The sequence below is a fragment of the Tenrec ecaudatus genome, chromosome 4, assembly GCF_050624435.1.
Source record: "Tenrec ecaudatus isolate mTenEca1 chromosome 4, mTenEca1.hap1, whole genome shotgun sequence".
NCBI lineage: Eukaryota > Metazoa > Chordata > Mammalia > Afrosoricida > Tenrecidae > Tenrec > Tenrec ecaudatus.
In genome coordinates, this window is record NC_134533.1 from 88504937 (window position 1) to 88520815 (window position 15879).

Genomic DNA, 15879 nt, shown 5'->3' on the forward strand with positions numbered 1-15879 from the left:
TTCTACTTCCCCATGGCTCAGATCTTTTGTTAAGAATGTTTTATAAAATTGATGGAGTCTCTGTGCAGTTGATATAAGTTCACCATTAGGAATTACAACATTAGGTCACCCTCTATTTTCTCCAAGTCTCTTACTTCTTACTGAATAGCATAATCCTTACTGTTACATATTGTGACAAAAGTCAATTTGGGCTATCACTTTGAATATTACTTTAACTTGACCAGGTGGGATTTCGCTTGATATTTCTCTTTTGCTTGATGTTCTTTACTTCAGTGCAAGTATAAAGTTTCATTTTTATATGTGGAATTTAAATACAAACTTGTCTGAATGACAATATATTTGTAAATCTTATAAACTTTATTAACTTCATGTAGACATGGTAATTTGAATTATACTCCCAGTTTTATAGAGATTTTAAAATAAACCTTTGAAGAAAAAGAAAATGATTAGTAAATAGTTCATTCAAATTTTTATTTTATATCACATGAATATTTAATAATTTGGGGAAAGACAAAAATGTTGGATATTTAATACTTTCTGAGAATTCATTGTAAATCTTAAAGAGATTAATCATTCAAAGAATTTTTGTTTATGTTGTTGTTAGATGCTCTTAAATCCAATCCATTCCCACACATAACAACTCAGGTACCACAGAGCGGATGCTGCCTGGTTCTTTATCGTGCTCACAAGCATTGCTGTCTTTGAGTCTATTATTGTACGCACCTTGTCATGAGATTTCTTTGAAGGTCTCCCTCTCCTTAACAGACCTTTCACCTTATCAAGTAGGTTGTCTTCCTCTGGTACTGGTCCCTCCTGCTGACATGCCCAAAGTACATAAGACAAAGGCTCACCACCTTGGCTTCTAAAGAACATTTCAGCTGTAATTCTTCTCAAACCAATTGGTTCATTCTTCTGTACACTCCATATTATATTCAATATTCTTTGCAAACACCATAATCCAAGCCTGTCAATTTTTCTTGTCTTTGCTACCCATTTCCCAAGTTTCACACAAACCAATAAGTGAGACTTAAGGAACAGCTAAGATAATTCATTGTATTTTTCAATAGTACCAGAGATGTCCCTTGCCACACCATTAATGCATGTATTCGGCATGGAAATGGTCATTTTCATATCACTAGATTTTTCTAGGTACTTGAGAATTTTTTAAATTGCATTATATTTAACAGATGGGTATTTGGAGTATTCACATTGTGTTTCATATTTTTCTATATAAATATTTTAATATGTCTGTCAGGTAGATTTGTTGACAGAAAGAAGGCAAAGGAAGAAAATAGTTTTAAAGGTCTATTTCAGAGTTCCCGAACTAGGTTCACGGGTCCCTACTTGGGGCCAGAGAAGTTGCGCACCCGGGAGGGAGGGGGGTGCAGAGACAAGGACTGAGTGTCCCATGCTCTCCTTGGAGGTTTCCTGGTCCCCAGCAGGGTCCTGGGAAGTCCTGCTGTCCAGGTGAGAGGTGGAGAGTTTTTATAGCCTGGATCTTTGGGGAGGGGGTAGCTGGGGAATTTTCCATTGCCACTTTGCTGTCTGCAAATCCGGGGCTAAGCAACAATGTTCAGTGTTATCTGCAACAGACTCTTGTATCCGTGTTTGGAAGGCCGCCAAAGGGGAGCGTAAGGTGGAGGGGGAGGCTTGGTTATTTGCAATGTCCTTGGAGCGTTCTTTGACCTGCTAAGGGTGTTTTTCCAGTCGCTTGCCCCACCAACTCCGTTTCTGGCTGACAATTTCCATTTCACACCTCTCATAGACAAGAACTGCTAGAGAAGCAGAAGGAGTCTTAGCATTTGCTTCCTGGTTTTCGTTATTCATGTCCAAACCGTTGTAGAAATAATAGTCATAATAACATGAAAAATGTTACTAAATGACTGCTTATAGACTTATCTTCAATAAATATTCCCTCCAAATAAATATCAGCCAACTTGAGGTCAAAGTATTTGTTTTGTAGACAACGAATAGCCAGATAGTTCTTAGCAGAGCGCTACTAGTATCTCCATAGCTGGCTAGCACTGCAGTAGTTTCCTGGAACGAACAAAGAAAAGTAGGAAAGCAAAGTGTTCTCGAATTGCCAACATACATCTGTCACAGTAGAGTCAGGTAGATTATAATGAAGCTCAGTCACAGCCTTAGCTAAAAATGGAAAGAAAGCTGTGATCTCAAGGTGAAGGGGTCAGGGACAGCATGGCGAGGGTGTACCCATTTCATGTCAGGAAGGGTACATTGACGTAAAGAGTTAAACATAAGTACATGAAAATTGTTGAGCTGCAGAAATGCTAATCTGCCACTGTATGGAAACTAGATGGAGAAAATATTTAATGCCAGAAAACTAATTTAAAGGAAAGATTTGGAGGACGAAAACTAGCTAAGTGAATATTTTAAAAGGCAGGGCAGAGGACATTACAGTTGACCCTATGACAACCTAGGATTTAATTATACAGGTCCATGCTGCTTGAAAAGGTTTCTTTAAAAATAGTTAAAAGAAAAGGCAGCAAAGAGCACCCAGCTCTTCAAGAAAGGACTAAGGTGAATAATGAGCAAAGAAGTAGGAATTGAAGTTGAGTGGATATGGAAAGACCATTAAGGATTCTGTAGGGTCCCTTTAGGGCACCTTGGGTGGCATAGTGGTTATGCATTAGGCTGTGATCCGCCATCAGCCACTCTATGGGAGAATGAGTTGGCTTTCTAACTTTCTACCCCCTTAAATGGGCAGTCGTGGGGTTGGTCACTATGAGTTGGCATTGCTTTGATGACAGTGAATTAGGAGAAGCTAAAGATTAGCTCTCTTTCTGAATCAGCAGCTACTGGGGAATTTGGGGAATGTGAACAAAGGAAATTATTATGTTTTCCTAAGATAATAATATGTTGGCAATAGAATTTCAGTCATGGCAAAGATTAGCGCAGGAAAACATATTGTAATAATAACAAGTTAACTCATGACCAACTTATTTTTGTTTTGATTTTTTGATATCATATGTTTTCATTAATGAGTGGCATGTTGAATCCAAAGCATTGTTGGAATTTTGTTATGAAGTATATATTGTGAAGTAGTATATGGGACAAATATGTCCCTCTGAGCTCTAGGGTGGGTTAAATGGGGCACACTTGTTACTCCAGATGAAGAAATGTAGATGGACACTATATATCTCATAGGGTTCCATGAAAGGTCTAAACACTGAGGTGACAAAATCAGGCTGTTAACAATGGAAGGAATAAGTGGTAATAAAGACCTAAATTAAAATGGCATTCATAGAAGTGGAAAGATCTGAATGAAATAAGTATTAATAGGATTTATTAATTATAAAAATGAGGTGAGGTTAAGGGGGTAATCCCTGATCTTAGGTTTTGCATCTGGTTCCCTGAGAGTGCAGTGTTGCCTTAAATAGAAACAGATCCATGAGGAGAAAATGCCAGTTGGAAGAAAGAACAGTAGGTTTTAATTATACTGATTTATTGAATCTGAGAAGTTAGTGAACCCTAGAGGCCAAAATAAAACAAAAAAGTACTTGAAATATACTAGGGACTTCAAAAAGTTTGTGAAGAAAATGGAATTAAAGACCATGTATTTCTCCATCCACTACTTGAGCCCAAACATGTGAAATATGGGCAGAGACAGATTCTGTGCAATGGACCTGAAGCTGATAGCAGTTTTAGGGAGAGACTTCTTTATGAAAAACAAAACCACACATACAATATCAGGCTAACAACATTGGAAGTGGCATGTAATAGTGAAAGCTTCTGAAGCTTAAATTTGACCATGAATGAATCTCTGAGTCACACCATAATTAGTAAACAGTTTTCATTTGGTCAGTTCTGACTTATGATGACCTATTTCAAGGTAGAACTGTGCTCCATAGGCTGTTTGATGGCTGAACATGAGAAGCAGATTACCAGGCTGTTCTTCTATGGGGCTTCGAGGTGGACTTCAGCCCACATTCTAAGATTGAAAACTAGGGATGCTAAATAGCGGGGTCATGTTGGGGCTCTGAGTAACCTCATAGAATGGCTGGACTCTCCAAAGGAGTGACTGAGGACTGAATGTCATTCTGGAGGATGATGGGAGAGGATCCTTTGGTAAAGAAGGGATGATGAAAGTAAAAGCAGGAGTATCATTGAAGCCACAGTCTTCAGTTCCAGGAGCCAGAGGAGACTGTGATGGCCAAATATTTATGTATATACATATTAGAGCATCGTGCTGAGATGCTACAAGTATATGGTCACAGGGTAAGGTGATTAGGCAGGCTCTTGTGAAATCAGATTAAAAGAGTGGTTCAACACCCCCTATCCCCAAATACAGAGCACTCATTTGAGAAATAGATCCACATAATTACCTGTTTTCTTATAGCTCGTAAACCTATCATCAAGCTAATCACTGCTTTAATGCATGAATATGAAAATATCCTGATTCTGTAAATGCGTTCATTACATTTCTTACCAATGAGAGGCAACTTCGAATCTCCGAGACTATGAGTTCTTGAATCTTCTCAGAGGTGTTTATGCTGAACTCCATGTACAAGTCACTGATTAATTTATTTTAATTCACTCCTTTCGTTAGACTTCTTCTTAGAGTAGCATGCTTTTTGCTCACTTAGAATTCAAAAAAGTTAAAAAGGGAAACATAATATTCCTTACTTCCTGTTTCTTATTTACACAATTAAGCAACTTCCTTGAATGTAATGTTTATTCATTCTAAATTCTATAAGTGTCTAGTGTTTTTCCTTAGAATAATCAAACATCCCAAAACTACACCACCTCCGTTGTATTGCTTTACTGGAGAGTGCTTTAATGATTTTTAAATTTGTAGGATTTGAGGTATGTTTTAAAATTTTAATGCAGATAATCCATTATGAATTAATCAAGGGATGACTGGGTAATAAAGACTGGAAAGGTGTTTCTTTTTTACAGATGAGATCTGAATTGTAAAAGTTGTCTGAAAACCTGACATACACAAGTGCACACACACACACAAATAATGTATAGAGATGGTAAAAAAAAATTTTTGTCTTAGTCATATTCTCTAGAAGAAGAAATGAAAATAATGTTCTAGAAAATAAAATTGAATTGTACAAGGAAGTTTACTTCAAAAATAATTATAAAAATTCTACATAATCTTATTTTGTCTCTTCAAATTTTCACTCCAAAGCTTAGAGAATGAATTAAACAACTATGCTTAAATAATAAGTGCCAAAGTTAACCAAGGAAGTAATATATGCACCTTATCTTTCCAAAGAGTAGGGGCTGTGTCGGGTTATGTCTTTAATAGACTCTTTAGGTTCAGAGATGTAGGGGAAAACTCCATTATAGCAAAAGAAAGAAGACAATCGATTAGAGCCCGAGTTTAAATATAGGGCCTTTCATTCCTAAGGAGTCCTGTGGGTTAACTGCTGGGTTGCTAAACACAAGGCCAACAGTTCAAAACCAGCAGTTCTTCTGTGGGTGAAAGATGGCGCTTTCTATGCCGGAGATCTACTGTGTCTGATAAGGTCACTATGAGATATAATCAACTCCATGGCTGTGAGAGGCTTGTGAGTCACTCTCTAGCAGGATTGCAGCAGGCATGGCACCTGAAATGTCAGCTTCTGATAATTAAAATGAGAACTCTGCCTGCTTCAGAGAGAGATGAGCTTACATGTGCCCCGTGTTACCACTCAGCAAATTTTTCTTAGCATTTGGAGACAAGTAGGAATTGAGTATTCCTGGAGAATTAGAGTTTATTTCTAAAATGACATAACATTTTAAACAAAATCTAAATATGTATTCTCCCCCTTTCCCTCATTTTTTCTCCCTACTGGATGATTACAGGGTGAACTGTCTTGGTAAGGTGACGGCCTATCTATCCGTTGTTGGAGACCCGGGCGTAGTGGTTATGCATTGGACTGTGATGCGCAAAGTCTGCAGTTTGAAACCACCCGCCTTTCCCAAGGGAGAAGCCTGGACTTTCCACTCCCACAACAGTTACAGCCTTGGAAATCCACAGGGGCAGTTCTACCCTGTCCAACGCATCGACCAGATAGCAGCACATATTCCGTGTTATTCTCTCCCTATTTAGAGGTTGCGCTTAGTACAAGAAACAAGGCGCCATCCTTCACACCTCTGAAAAAAAAAAATAGATCTTAGAAACCAAGTGATCACAGAAGAGTGTAAATGACCATGTGTTTAAGTTGTATTTCTGAATAGGTCACCAGCGCATAAGTCAAATAATGAAACCCAAAATATAGAATATCAAAAGTATAACGCTTTAAAGCCCCCCCATGTGTAGATTCTTTTTCCAGTTTTCCAAAAGCATAGTACAGCACGTCTCCTTTTATAGTTTAATTTTGACCCTTGTCCTGTGAATAGTTAGGGTAACTAATGTGTATTCGTAAGTGTGTTCATTTCTTATCTGAAAATGTTATTAATAAAGGCTACCACTCTTGCCTTTGTGATGATAAGACAGCCTATTTGGGCACAAATTATTTAAAAACATAGGCAATATACACATAAATAGATGTCCTGTGAGGTAGGCTCACATGTTTTATTTAACCTTCTTGGAAGGACATTAGTTTCCCATAGTCAGATGAAAACTTGAGAGCCTGAGAAGTTAAATAATTCAACCTCAGATATTAGGTGTATTTGATTCTCAAAATTGTACTCTTGCAGCGAAACGTTGTTCCACTTGGAAATTCTAATCACTGTCTCTTCTTTCCCAAGGTTTGCAAGTTTTCAGTCTCTCGAGACTTCTTCTCATATTTCATTAACATTCTCAGGTCTTGCATTTCAAGACCGAAATGCTCCCTTTATCCCTTGTCACGTCAAACCACTAGCCCCTCTCTGCTGTCCTTTTTACAGGCAACTTAATTGAGAGTTGTTTATCCTCGGTCTTTATTTCCCCAGCTCTAAGACATGAACAGTCATGTCTTACTCAAGTGAAACATCATTTACTTTGAAAATTCAATGATTGCTCTCAGTATTTATATGTTGTTGCTGGAAGGTACCACTGGGTCATTTATGATTCTTGCCAACCCGATGTACAGCAGAACAAAACAGTACTTAATTCTGTACCATCATCACTATCTTTACTATAGACAGTATTCTGCTGCTATCCTAAAGATTTTCACTAGCCAACATTTCTCAGAAGTAGAAATCTAGGTCTACTCTAGACATTGTGTGCAAACTCTCCTGAAAGTCTGGCTATGGCTTGGGGTTTCCAAGGGTATAAAACTCCAGAAGCCGTCTGTCATATATTTCTCCTGGGGAATGCCTAGAGTGTCTGAAGCACCACAGCTTGGTTAGCAAATGAGTGCCTAAACCATGACAGCAGGACTTCTGTAGAATGACAGGCTCCAATATTTAACTTGGACCTTAACTTCATCTTTGAAAACCCTTCTCTAACATTCTCATGCCATCACTGTTCTTTTCTCTCCCACATATAAATACCCACACATACGGTCAGTATTTACTACCTTCCCAAGTATGTCAGAATATTGTGTAGTCCTTCCTCTCCAACAGTGAATTTATCACACAGCTATGTAATTGCATGGAAATATATCTATAATACTAAGATACCCGTACTTCCTCCTCCAAAATATTCTGTTTTCTATGAGGAGAGAGATTATCTTTTTTTATTTGAAGATTTTTATTACTAGAACCAAACATGGTGTTCGACACACTGGACATTGAAAGAAATGTTCTTTGAATGTGTCGATGACAAACTGACAAACTGAAGGAGAAAAATAAATGAACTATGCTAACTTTGCATGCTCCCCTCCAGAAGTTCTAGAGAAGTGTGTGCAGCTGAATGGTCTGGAATGAAACTTTTCTGTATACAAAAACATGACCGTGTCCTTTCTGCTCCTCTTGATTCTTTCAAAACATAATTAATTTCCTGTAAGTCTGTGGGAAGGTCAAGTTTGAAAGATTACTCAAATAAATTGTCTGCTGTAACCACTCATTGAAAATTTCTAGTATAGAAATGAGAATCCACAGAGACCCTCATGCTATTACTGAAGTCCCAGGTCTACATGAGCATGGTTGCTATTCTAAGTAAGAACGGATGTTAAAAATAAAATCATGTTTAGTAAACATGGCTCTTCATTGTGACTTTTATTTCCAGGTTGCAGCAACAATGACATAAATTGGTTTTACTTTGTCAACATTGTATTGCCTATGGGGTCCCTGTCAAAACTGTTCATGTTAGAACAATGATGTGCTTTTTCATGGTGACGGAATGTTATTTTTTGCATTTGAGAAGCTAATTAAATAAACTGCTTCTCTGAATTCTGAGTAATTAATGAAGTGTATAGAAATTAACAGCTGGAGGTAGAACACTGTGAGTTTCCCCCCTCTATCATTGTCCAGTAAATTCTTAAAATAAGCAAGAGTCATTTACTAACTGATCTATTTTAGACTTTAACATAAAAAATGCAGAAAAAATAGGAAAACAAGGTAGATCAGTTTTATGTGTAGTTATTTGTGTTTTTGTCATTGTTATTGTTTTGGAATTGTATTTGCTTTTGTTTTGATTTTTACAAATTCTCAGTTCAATAATCATCAACATTTTATAAGCAATACATTTCCTGTTAGGTGAGAGCTAAAGCAAAGTATGCTGAGATGATAAAATGTGTACCCTAGGAAAAGAAGATTTGCAATAAGAAACTGGAATTTTTTAGTATAATTTACCAGTTCTCAAGACTCCCTGAAGCTCAAAATAGTGGCAAAGTGGAGCCCAAAAGCAGAAGCACTGCCACAGATGATCCATCTGTTGTGGGTCTTTGCATCAGCTAGCAAGCCCGGACTCACAGTGTGTTCAGTAGAATTCAGTGTGAGTGGTATCAGAAATAAAGAGTGTATCTCTTTCTTCTACAGCCGAACAAATCATATTTGTTGTAAGTCTACATCTTTTCAAGGTCCCATAAGTGGAATTTTAATACACTCACCCTCTTAAGTGAGTCAGTTCTACCCAAACTTTTCTAAAGTGCTAGCAGACATGAGAATGTCTACTGTGGGGTACCTTTCAGAGAGTAACCGTAATCTTTCTTGCTGTGTCAGGTTAACTCTTGATTGTTATCCAAAGATATTTTTTCTCATGAATAATCTCATTAGAAATTTCACAAAGGTGAAATTGTGTACCACCCACTGGTACACAATTATTTTCTACCATCCTCTGCATAGAGTAAAGGCCTAATCATATCAATCATATCAGTGACTAATCATTATTGTAAAAATTAACTGTTCTAAGGTAGTTCCATAGGAGAGAATACTGAGGCCTAATCTCTTTCTTCCAAACATCAGTTGTCTAATTTCCCTCATATATATACAGGGGCGCTCTGGTTAAGCAGTGAGTTGCTAATCAAAAGGACAGTGCTCCAAGCTTATAAGGTTTTCATGAGAAAGAGAGAAAGTCTGTTTACACACATTCTCTCCCTCTCTCTCTCTCTCTCTCTCTCTCTCTCTCTCTCTCTCTCTCTCTCTCTCTCTCACACACACACACACACACACACACACACACACACACACGTAGCCTGAGGACCACTAAGGAGCACATCTATTCTGACCCATGGGGAAGTAATGAGCAGGAGTTCCTGGACACCGTAATCTGCAGTAATGTGTGTGTGTGTGTGTGCGTGTGTGCGTGTGTGTATGAGTGTGTGTGTGTGTGTGTGCGTGCGTGTGTGCGCGTGCGTGCGTGCGTGTGCGTGTGTGCGCGTGCGTGCGTGTGTGTGTGCGTGTGTGTGTGTGTGCGTGTGTGTGTGTGCGTGTGCGTGTGTGTGTGTGTGTGCGTGTGCTGGTGTATGCATATATAATGCAAACAAGGGATGAAAGAAAAGGAAGGAAGGAATGAGGGAGGCAAGAATGGAGGCTGAGTTGAAAAGTACAGTGGCCTAAAGATACCAGAATTTCAGCAAGACTGAAAGTGTTCAAATTAACACAAATGACTAAATGGTTATGCTAATATTAACCTCGAACAGTAAAAGAAAACCTTAACTCTGAAAATGCCATTGATTTCTAAGGTGCTGTGAAGTTCAAGGCAAAAAAATGTAGACTTTTTTTTTCAAATCGAGGAATTATAAATGAACTCTGATTGAAGAACCTTTTCCTTGCCTTGAAAATTGCTGAAGCTCCTCCTTTCAAGGAGCTGTGGTTGGCTTCCTGTCCTTCACTAGATGCGATGCTAATTATATACCTGTCAGCCTACTGACTCGATTGAGAAGGCAAGTTGCACATTTTTCAACAACCCACTACTTAGTTCTCTTCCAATTTTTAAATAGTGCTGACTGGTACTTTTTAATTAAGATGTGACAGTTGAAATTTGCATTCCAAAAGCTCATTGAATTCTATGGAATTAGATTGCCTATTTTATCTTACACACACACACAGCCACACACATACACACACACACACAAACCATATTCATTCCTAAGCCACTTTTCTGCACATATAACTAATAGATTTTCCTATTCCTGGGTCTTTGATGGTATAAATTTTTCAGACTATCAGCAATTCGGCTTTTAAATGTTGTACATTGGCATTTTGCAATCTGATGGTCTGTTAATGTAGTGTAATTTGCCATGGTAGAAAATGTGTGTAACCATTAAGATACTTGTCCTTGTCCTATTCATTATTAATTTATATTAACTACAAGCCAAGGAATGTGTTACAGCTTACTGGCTTTCAGTCTCATAATTCTGTGGCTAAAGCTGAGATTTTGATCTGCCTAAACTGATAGAGACTACATAAACAGAGGGCTAATTTTTGATTTATTGAGAAAAAAACTGATTCATTAAAATTTTGTTAATGACATTTGTTATCATTCATAATACCCCATTTTTGAACATTTATTTCATACAAATGCTTATTTTATGAACATATTTCTGAAATATAAAAGAAATATAAATGGGTAAATATATTATTATAAGCTATTCTGAATGTTAGAAATGACTATAGGATATTAAAACATTTTCCATAATACATCAAAATAATCATGTGATATATCATACACACTCATTGTGCTTTTACAAATAAAAAAATTAACATGATTTGAGATGTACATTTAAATGTACATTGAGATGTAAGCAACATTTTTTTGTTATTTACTCTAAAAGGCAGTCATTTCTTTTTTTCTTTCCCAAAGCCACACACCGGGAGTCATTTCTTAATAGTAGATATGGCTTTTAATTATGACTTGTGGAATGTATATTAAAAAATACATAGTAATTGGTCAAAACAATTCAGAATGGAAAAGCCTGAGTTTACCACAAGTTACAGAAATTTCTTTGGCCTCAATATACCAGATGAAAGTAATGAAACAAAATGAAGGGGTGTATACAGAGAAGCCTTTGTTTCCTAAAATGTCTATCAACCCAGTTTAGGTCACATAAAGCAAGGGAGCGCCAGATAGGTAAAAGTTAACCTCAAGAAAAATTTCTTAGCTGCCCTTTTCAACAAGATCATCACATATCAGTGCCTTTTTATTGAATTGTGATATGAAATAATGGATTTATATCTGTATCTATTGTATAAAAGGCTATGGATGCAGAGAAGCCTCGCTCCCTCCAACTTCACAAGGGAGAAGAAGGATCAAAGATCATTCCAATGAGGGCTAGGTGAGACATAGCTCTACCCTCCCTCCTTCTTTGCTAATTCTAACACTGATCATCTTTCCCACAACAATCTATACATCTCTACTAGACTCAATAATTCCTTGCCATGGCCACAGCAAATTTACAGTTAAGGAGTGTATTAAGCAAGTACAGTTTACAATTCAGGGTCAGAAATGCTCAGGTATTTAACTTAGTGTAACTAAGAAAGTGTTATGAAGATCATTTAGCACTGCCAATAAGTGCCCAGAGGATTTCTACTCTGACATCAAGCCATAAACCAAAGATTCTTCACTCTTGGTATTTCATTCCTCTAGCAAGTTCCTCTCAGATGTTCAGCTCTCTCACACCATTCTGTCTCTTGCCAATAACCTATCTGCTGTTGTCTTGAATCTCCATCTCTCCTAACTTTCCATGTTATAACTCCATCTCTCTGCCTCCTCGGACTAGATGGTTCTCAGTACAGGGATGCTGGATTGAAAAGATACTCTCTACTCCTGGCTATTCCTTCTTGTGGCCACAAAGTCACCCTTTCCCCTAAAGGATAGGCAATTTTAAGACTAGTGAAATGGAAAAATCAACCAATCCTCTTGTTAGATTTCCATACACCTTATGTACGTAGTCCCATCCCTACATGTATGCCACCTATATTATTTAAATTTTCAAAAAGCTATAAAATCCCCTAGGTGGAGTACAAACACCATATTTACATAGTACCACTTAATTATTACATAGAAGTTACAAGGTCTGTAGCTAGAAGGGCTATATTAACCAATTTATCGTGTGTGTGTGTGTGTGTGTGTGTGTGTGTGCATAAGGGGGCTACCCCTAAAAAACAGAATATTTTTTCAAAGTTATGTATATACAAATTTTTTACAAAACAACCTTATCATCTTCAGATTACTTTCCATTACACTTAGTACTTTTGTCAAATCTGCAATGCTATTCTAAGAAACATTTTTCAAACTCATCTGTTTGCATGGCTGACAGCACCTCCCTCATTTTCTTCTTCACCTCTTCTACTTTGTCAAATCACTGTCCTTTCATTTTCATGTGCCTCTTGATTCGTGGGAAACAAAATAAATTTTACAGAGCGATGGAAGGTGAGTAAGGTGCATGGGGCAAGACAGACATGGTGTTTTTGCCAAAAATTGGTGCACTATGATGCTTGCATGACCAGGTGCATTGCCGTAGTGGCAAAACCAGTCCCTTGCCTGCCACAAATCAGGCCTTTTTTGTTACACGCTGTTATGCAATTTTTTTTCAGAACCTCTAAAGAGAAAGTTCGATTAACAGTCTGACTGATCTGGTGGAATAAACTCCAAATGCACTCTCCACCTCACATAAAAAAATAAAAATAAGCATCATCTGTTTTATTTCACTTGATGAGCATGTTTCGGTGAGGTAACAATGGCGTCTTCTGCTGGCTTGATTGGTGCTTGCTTTGAGGATGTTAACGGTAACTCCGTGTCTCCTCACTAATAATGACCTTGGAAACAAGTCTGGGTTCCTTTGGAGCTGCTTTTTCAAAGCATGGCAGGTTTCCACTTGATTCCTTTTCTGCTCAGTCAGCACCTGAAGGACACAGTTTGCAGTGACCCTGCTCATTCCCAATCCTCTGTTAAAATTCACCGAGCCTGGCTCCCAAAGAATCCAGAGAACTTTCTCATCTCTTCACTGGTCCATCTTCACTGGTCTTCGAGCACAAGCGTATGAATTTTGTCAATGTTTTCATCCATTGGGGAAGTTGACAGATGTCCAGAATGAGGTTCATCATCCATTGATATTCACCTTTTTTGAAACAAGAAAACCATTCACGCACGGTAGTTTTTCCCATAGCGTTTTCCTTGTAAACTGTGTTCAATATCACAATAGTTTCTGTGGAAGTTTTCCTGAGCAGGAAACAAAATTTCAGAGCCATACATGGCTCTCTTAAATCAGTAGCACAAATAATGATGTTTGAGTGAAACTGCTTTTAGGAAAAAACTCACTGTGATCAGAGAGAACCTTTCCAGGTGATGCCACATGATGCACTAACTCAGAGTGAGTTGCTTAATGCTTGCCTAGATGGAAAAAGGTGTATTGTGAAAGATCCATTGAATGGAGATTTTTTCCATTTTTTGGAAGGCTACCCCTTCATATACACACATACACACACACAAACACTGCCATATAAGTCATAAATGTGAAGATTACAAATGGAGTTAATTTAGAACCAAATACTATTAGATTTGAATGTTCTCAAATCACATAAGTTATGTCTCTATTATGCTATATAACATAAGAATAGCCAGATTGTGTAGTGGGTTACAGGTTGTGCTGCTAATCAGAAGATCAGATGTTTGAGACATATTTCTCCAGCTGTTCTACAGGAGAAATATGTAGCTTTATATTCCTGTAAAGATTTATAGACTCAGAAATGCACTGAGGAAGTCCTACTCAGGCTTATAGTATGACTATCAGTCAGACTCTCCTTGATGGTAGTGAGTTTGTTTGAGGTTTTTGAGTTTGGTATGCTCATAATATGAAGTTTGAAAGGTACTGTGTTACTCTGGGTTGACTAAAGGAATACATCCAGAGGCACTCTTATGTGTATAAGAAGAGTTTTATATCCAAGAATAATTGTGTATTAAGAAAACATCCTGGCCCAGTCCAGATCAAGTCCATAAGTCTGATATTAGCCCATAAGTCTGAAATTAGCCCATGAATTCCTCTTCAGACTCACGCAGCACATGCAATGATGCTGAATGAAGGAAGATCACAAGCTGGTAGGTGCAAAGTCCTGTGGACTCAAGGGTAGTTGATGCATTTCCAGGACTCTGACTGACATCAGCTTGGTTCCATGTGGCTTGTTAACAGGAATGTGTAGCAGAGTGTGTCTTGCCTCCAGGGAGGAAGAAAAAGTCCCCAGAGTATTCATAAAAAGGCAATACCCACAAGGAGGGATCAATCAGGATGTGACCTGATTGACAAGCCAGACTCCACCCCTTCATGATTTCATCAAGTTGGCATAAAATTGTGTAACTACCACAGACCACCCTTTGTCCACTAGACATCTTTACACGACTTTTTAGCCATACATAGGTTTTAAACAAAGCAATAATAAATCTTATCTGTACCTAAGAGGATAAAACCAAAATGCATACAATTTAAAATGTGCCAGCCTCGTTTAGTCGTAATATTCTATAAGTGAACAAAACAACAATATGCTATGCCTAACAATTGTAGTTAAGTGAACACCTACAGCTTAATTTTATAATCCTATGGACATATTCCCGCACCTATGAGAGTTGTTTGGTTATTCAATTTCTATACTGCCTATTTACATCAACCCAATGCTCTCAGGATACAATCATATTCTTTGACATGAAGAATCTTCATTCCAGTTGGAACCTTGCTAGTCCACATCCATCATCAAAATCGAATCAGCACAAGTCATCCATAAAGTCAGCCGCAATATGCACCAATTCACAGGCTCAAAATCTCTCCATCTGGTTAGGTTCTGGTCAACACTAAGTAGGCTGCTTCACTCAGCCTCATCAGGGTGCCCATTGAACACCTTGCCTTTAGACCATGACTCCCTTCTAAAACTCTTAACAACCTCAGCCCCCTGGAGCTAGCTCACAAACTTCAGACCAGCTAACCAGCTCGTGTTTCTCCTCTAGTCCTTGTGAACCAGGTCCGTGGCTGTCAGTAGCTAGACTCACCCAATTTCTTTATTTTTACATTTATCCCACTTCCACTAAACAAGTAGATCTAGGTGGTCAACTAGCAACTATTTCAGACTGAATGGCTGCTGGCTCCCTGTAGCATTCATTCCTAGGAAGGAGAGTTCTTCCATGGCTCCACATTTTCCCAGCACATGTCACAAACCACTAGTTCCAAATTCAAAAAGCCAAAGAGTATACATTCATGAGTCTCTCTATTAAGCATAAGTCATTAGACATCTGTAAGTCATTACAACATTATTTAGAAATGTTTGAGCTTGAACATAGAAGTATGAGGAGAAAGTGATAATTCTATTTTATATTGGCTTTAATGCTTTCATGAAGGTTAGATGGGCATGCCAAAAGCCCATGTTTAGAAGCCAAAGGCACAAACATCACAAGTTCAGGAATGTGAATCCCTGAAACTGTGGAAAGATCACTCAGTTAGAGGACAGCATGTGTCATTCTGTTATCTGTTTGTTATCTGTTCTTGGGCAAGCAACATGGCAGCCCTGTATTGTATTTCCTCTGATTATAAGATGAGGTCTTGGACCAATGACCTTTATATTCACTTTCATCTCTGA